Below are 6655 nucleotides of genomic sequence, written 5' to 3'. Positions count from 1 at the left end.
TATTGCAGAAGTAAAAGTAAACAAAATGATCTGTTCCCTAGATATCATACAGCCACCTCTCCCTACTAGACCACTTGCCAAATGGGCTCATGAAGAGAGACAATAACTGCAAGCACATAAGCTATGTTTGAACTCAAACAAGGATTTTACCTCAAGGAAAATGACCTAGATACCACTTTTTGGTAGAATTTTTGAATAGCATTAATTGATTTGGGACCCCAATATTTTATAATACTTTATAATAGCACTGAGACTTTCAATGCAGTTTGATTACATTGGATCATTTTCTTCATGGAGAGAGGAAGAAGTTATTTTCTCTTATAGAAAAACATTTTTTTAATTTATATTTTACTTCCCTGCCTGTCATATTATCTGCAAATATTTTCATTTCTGTATTTATTGAATGCCCTCTACAATCATTCCTTCCACCACTAATGCCAGCACTGTATCTGATCATAGTGCATGTCTGTCCCTTCTACTTTCTCAGGATAAGGAGCATCAGTAATCAGATCGAAGGTAGCCCTAGACTATGTGATAGGGGAAAGAAAGGCAGTAACTTCTCTTGTGCTGGAATTTTCTCAGTTGGTCTTTGTAGGTCTTTGGATGTGAGAACATTTCTTGGTTCCTTTTTCTATATGGGTCCTTTCTTTCCCTGAAACCTCTCATGCAGCCCAGCAGATGCGGGGGGGCAGACTCTTTCCTTTCAGGAGAAAACATCTCTCCCATTGCCTCTGAAGACCATTTGTATATGAGGAAGGCCCAGAGAGTTAAAGAGAGCTAGCTGGTAAAATTATTTTAGGCCTGTTTCTAGTTTAAGTGAACAGGAACATTTTGCTTACTAATGAATCAAACTTGCCCACCAGGGAAGAGGACCAGAAAGAAGACCAGGCAGAATTCAAAGGCCCCTGGTAAAAATGAAGCACATTAATTTCTTGGCATGGCCCTTCCACTGGAAATTTTCAGTAATTATAAGCAGTCCATATGGATTTAGGGATTGTATGTAAGTCATACAAACTCAGTGACATATGATACAGTTTATTGTCAAACCCACAACTCAATGTGAAGCCATACTTTTTTTTTTCATAAAACATTTACTAACGGTTTTTATAAATCACAAAGATAATAAACACAACTGCAATAGCCAAATGTATAAACAGCCCTTGGAAACCAATGAAACAAGCAAAAATAAATAAATAAATAAATAAATAAATAAATAAAAGAATGTAACATTAACCCTACTTTTCTATCTGAGCCAGATTAAATCCATTTCACTATGTGAGGTCAAAACTAGTTAGTTTTTTTGTTTTTGTTTGTTTGTTTGTTTGTTTTTAGCTATTCTAATTACTTAACCATTTCTCTCAAATAAAACCTGAATAGTATACACTTTTCAATATCTCCTAGCTAATTAAACAAGTACATTAAGGAATAAGAAGGTGAAAGGGAAAGAGGACAGAGCACTGAGAATGGAACACTGAAAAATAATTTTAAAAAGGAGAATGTGCTTTAAAAAATGAATTTATATTGTACTAAATTGCCTATACATTTAAAAAAATAAGAACATATGTAATTTTAATTTAGCACCAACTATTACCTATCCAACCCAATTACAAAAAATGCTATTAACTATTTAAATATTAACCTGTGTTTTAATCCCAAATCCCAACAACCTTTTTTATATCTTTTTTCCCTCTGCATTGTTTTTCCGTTTTCTTCTCCCTTAAGGTGTTTCCCTCTATTCTCCTTCTGACTTGCCTGCTTACGCCTCTCTTCTTACAAGCTGTAGTTTGTTTCTTCCTGTGTCTGTCTATGGAGAAACACACCTTCTCCTCACCCACTCCCTTCACTTTTTCTCACTCTTATACTCTCCCTCCTTAACTATTCTTTTTTTTCCCTTCTCAACTACTTTTAAAAAGTTACATTATTTTCTATTTCTCAGGGGAGGAAGAGTATGAGCTATTTGGGGACAGAGTACCAAGAAAAAAACCTTTAACCTCTCCTCACCTGAAAATAATTGAAAATCTTCAGGAAATGACAGTATTTGAATTGTATTTTATATTGAGGTTTATGTTAAGGTCAGAAATCTCGGCTGAAATTTTTCTTGCTTAAGGCAGGAGAATGAAAATGCCAACCTGTCACATGTCTTTGCTTTGAATGTAATCTTAACTTACCTGCATTTGAAATATTCAAATTGCTTAATATAAGTTTCTAATTAAACTATTCCAAGTGTGATTCATTTTCGATTGTGTAAAATCATCTCCATTCCTTGGCATTAAATGTAAAACTATCTCTGCCTGTAAGTGTCATTCCTGCCCTTTCTTCAACAGACAACATATTTGACTATCTTCCAGGGGACACTTTCCCTAAAGTGAAACCTGGAAATGAAGTTTGTATCATTATCTACTATGTTACATTTAAATTCAAAAGGGTTTCCAGGCAGCTGTATAGAGAACATAAACTTGGGGAAAAAAAAATCCTAGGTCACCAAGTGTATTCGAAAGTTATAATTACAAGTGACAGAAAAATTTCATGTAAGTGTAATAGCATTAATGATGCCAACTTCTGTCATGTAGTGATGGTTTAAATACCATTAAAGCATACTATGCATACACTGTTTCATGATATTCATAGCTCCCTAGAAAAAATAACAACACAAATACTAGCCTGGGCTCCATCATCAAATCCAGGTGGCAGAACCTCCAAACTAGTTCAGTGCAACCTGCTTGAGCTAACCACAGTTTAAGCAAAACTAAATTTGAATAGAGACATTTTCTACTATCACTTCTGCCACCTCTAATGTAAACATCCATCCGCCATTACCAACTCCAGCATCAATAAAATTACACCCCAAAATGGGGATGATTGTACGAATTCCCAAACATATATAAAATGAACATAACATGCACAATATCGATATAGTTATTATCATCTTATGTGGTAAACTAATTTTAACAAGTTTATTCAGTTTAATGACCTAGAAATATGGGGCAGAAAACAATGCTTTAGTTATGCAAATATATCTAATTTTTGAAATAAAACAATTAAATAAACACAAAGCACTGTCTCATAGTGTCCTTTCACAACGGTACCTAGAAGCTGTATTTTTTTAACACAAGATTTTATTTATTTATTTGACAGAGAGAGAAAGAACACATAAGCAGGGGGAGCAGCAGGCAGAGGGAGAAGAAGGCTCCCCACTGAGCAGGCAGCCCCACATGGGGCTCCATCCCAGGACCCTGGGATCATGACCTGAGACGAAAACAGACACTTAACTGACTAAGCTGCCAAGGACCCCCTAGAAGCTGTATTAATAAAACCATAATGTAACTTCATTCTCACATATATCAACAAAGAAAGCAAGTGTTTTCTGAAGAAATTGGAGGGACGATATAATGCATACTTTGGAACCAGATATTTGATTTATGACTTACGGAGTAGTTAAGTCATTTAGCTTCTTTAAGTCTTTGTTTTCTCACTTCTAAAACAGAAGTTAATAATAACTAATATGCAGCTTGTTGTGAGAATTAAATGTAATACTTGTAAAGTACCGGAAAGTAACAGTGCTCAAAAAGATTCTATTTATATGATTATGAATTTATCATGATGAATACTATTACATCAATCCGAAGAAAATTATTTGAGGTTGCTAATAAATTGGAAAAAGGAGTTCAGTCAGTATTCAAATAAATCACATACACAATATGCAATCAAGTTAAAACTTTTATATTATCTAGTAATACTAATTTCAAAACAAAGCTATAAAAGTTGAAAATCATTAGTTTGAGGTGAATATATTTTAAAGTATGAATGCATTAAAAAATAAGATGAGAACACAAATGTGTTGCCTTTTTGTTGTGATGTGAATTATTTCTTAAAAATATATATCCTACTAAATGGATTGATGGAAAGCTCTACACTTACAAATGCTTTTCTGTGCATTAAATTAGGATGCTGACAATATGATAAAGGCCAAAAGTCACCTGGGCCTAACTTTTTTTAGATTTTTTTTTAATTTACTTATTTGAGAAAGAGCATGTGAGCTGGGGCAGGGGAGGGGCAGAGGAAGAGGGAGAAGCAGACTCACCCACTGAGCAGGGAGCTCTGATGCAGGGCTAGATCCCAGGACGCTGGGATCATGACCTGAGCAAAAGGTGGATACTTAACCAACTCAGCCACCCAGGCTGGTCTAACTTTGTCACAACTGAGAATTCTGAATTAAAATAAATTTTTCTAACACAGGGAATTAGCAACATATTGCACATGCATTAAATTTGTTCAACATACTCTTTTTATTCTAATTCAGTAATGAGATAGCCTAAGAAATATATTCCTCTATAAGTCTAATCAGCTTTAATATCCATACATATGTAACATATCTCATTAGTGCCTTCTGTTTTTAACACAATTAGGCTCCAACAAAGGAAGATAAGTAGTGCTCTTAGATGTTTACTAAATTAGAGAGAAACCTATAGGACCACAGGTATAGACAAACTTCAGTGCTTCAGCTCCTGAAATAGTTCCAGCTTTCTGAGGCAAATTAGCTCTCTTAGATGTGCAGGTCAAAATCAGGACAGTCTCTAGAACTTTCTTCAGGGATACAATTTTTATTAGGATAGGACTCCAGGAAATTTTTATATGATGAACTTAAGGAATAAGTCGAACATATTAAATTCACTCCAACAGTTCACCTGAGCTTACCATGTGGTATAGGCATGGGTAATTATGGGGAATAAAGCATTGAATAAAACATGGTTAACATTAAACAAAAATAAAAATGAAATACAAATTAAAAAATAACATGGCATGACAAGTAGTAACGAATACTATGGCGAGGGGGGACTATGGTGAAGGGTTGTTATTCTAAATATGGAGGTCATGTAGTACACTAATGTGAGGGTGATCCTTGAGCTAAGACACAGTGGAGGCAAAGAACTGACCCATGAAGATATAGGGACTGGGGTGGCTTAAGCCTGATAATCAATAGCAAGAACAAAAGTTCCAGGGAAGGTGGTAGGAGGGTGCCGTAAGTTTGGGAAAATTTAAAAAATAAAAAGGAGGCCAGTATGACTGGAGTGAATTGAATGAAAGTGGTAGGGAAGGCTCACAAAATGATAAAAGATGATATCTTTTGAAAAAATGCAGATACAGTTTGAGCAGATAAACTGTTAAGTAGCTTTGCGGTACAGTTGCAAACAGAATAGAGAAGAATATATTTGCTTATTCTAGACCACCTCATAGTCTCTCATCAGTATTAGTCACTGTGCCTCTGAAAATGCCTTGGTCTCTCTCTTTATAGTTATCTTTCCACAAAATAACTAGATTTCCAAATATATCATCCAAATAATATATAATCCCCAATATACCATTTCATATTCACATTTGTAGTTACACATTTGAAATTACCACATACATGACCTGATAGCATGTAAATACTCAAGGAAACCTACATTGTTTTAGTCTTCCTTCCAAACTTCTCTTATAGTAAATGAAATGAACATTGATATAGAAAATCCCATTTGCATAGTCCAACATCCATTCTCCTATTTTATTTTAAAGTCAGAAAACCAAAAAACATGGACTGCTTCATGAATTTGCATGTCATCCTTGCTCAGGGGCCATGCTAATCTTCTCTGTATCGTTCCAATTTTAGTATATGTTCTGCCAAAGCGAGTACTCTCCTATTCTCTTTAACACCAGGCCCAGATTTAAGGGGCTCATGCTTGCTGTTAATGAAAGTCAACATTTCTCTAGCCTCTTTTTCCATGAAATTGGCAACGTGACCAAATTTTGGCAAATTACATGTGAGAAGTGTTGTTTGGGTCTGGCTATTTAAGGTGAACTCACCCCACCTATACTACTGCTGTTACTTCTTCCTGCAATAAGGATATCATAAATGAAGTTCTTGAACCATAGTCTTAAAGCACGTGATGAAAGCTTGAAAATGGGAGCTTTGTACTAGAATGGTGAAATAAAGAGATGGAATGTCTGGTTCATTGATGTTATTGCAGAAGAACCACAAAGCAGTTTTGGACTGCTTACCTAATTTCTTTTATGTAAAATAAAAAATATATGCCTTTCTCTTGTCTCACAATTTTTAGTTTGAATTTTTATGTTATAATGAGCTGAACATATATAAGGCATACAACCATTCTTTCACCGGTCCGTATTTAGAATCATCTTTTACTCTGCTTTAACTCATCCTATCTAGTGCTAGCAGTTAGCCATCACATTCTATTTATTTACCTGTGGATATTTAAACTACCTAAAACATCTCTTCTCTAAGCAACTGCCCTGCTTTCATTTTTGGACTGAAGGCATTGTCTTACATATGTTGGAGAAATACTTTTCCCTACATTCAAATCTATTCCTTCTACTTTCTTGTTTAAAGTTGGCTATTAATTTTATTTAATAACACTCAAGGCTATCCTAAGATATCTGCAACTTATACTTCCATAAACAACATATTTGGCAGTATCATGCCCCATGTGTCTCCCATACCCACTTATGAAACAATCATAGATACTTTACATACCTGAAGCTGTCAGACAAGAACTTATATCTACTCTTATCAATGCCTGAGATATTTTTATTTTTTCCATCAAAATATGAGTAGGATAGGATAATAGAAAACCATATGGACATAAAATAAAACACATGC

The 6655-nt window shown here is 34.7% G+C and overlaps 1 non-coding gene across 1 annotated transcript; it reads right to left on the bottom strand.

The window, feature by feature from the left end:
- Positions 1-5564: 5564 nt before the first annotated feature.
- LOC113268799 (U6 spliceosomal RNA) lies at positions 5565-5671 on the bottom strand. The gene has a single exon (XR_003321277.1). It is a non-coding gene; the product is annotated as a U6 spliceosomal RNA (small nuclear RNA).
- Between the last annotated feature and the right edge of the window lie 984 nt (positions 5672-6655).

This window comes from Ursus arctos, unplaced genomic scaffold, assembly GCF_023065955.2.
Source record: "Ursus arctos isolate Adak ecotype North America unplaced genomic scaffold, UrsArc2.0 scaffold_2, whole genome shotgun sequence".
NCBI lineage: Eukaryota > Metazoa > Chordata > Mammalia > Carnivora > Ursidae > Ursus > Ursus arctos.
Note: the sequence above shows the minus strand (reverse complement) of the source record. Positions and strands in the feature narration are given on the sequence as shown.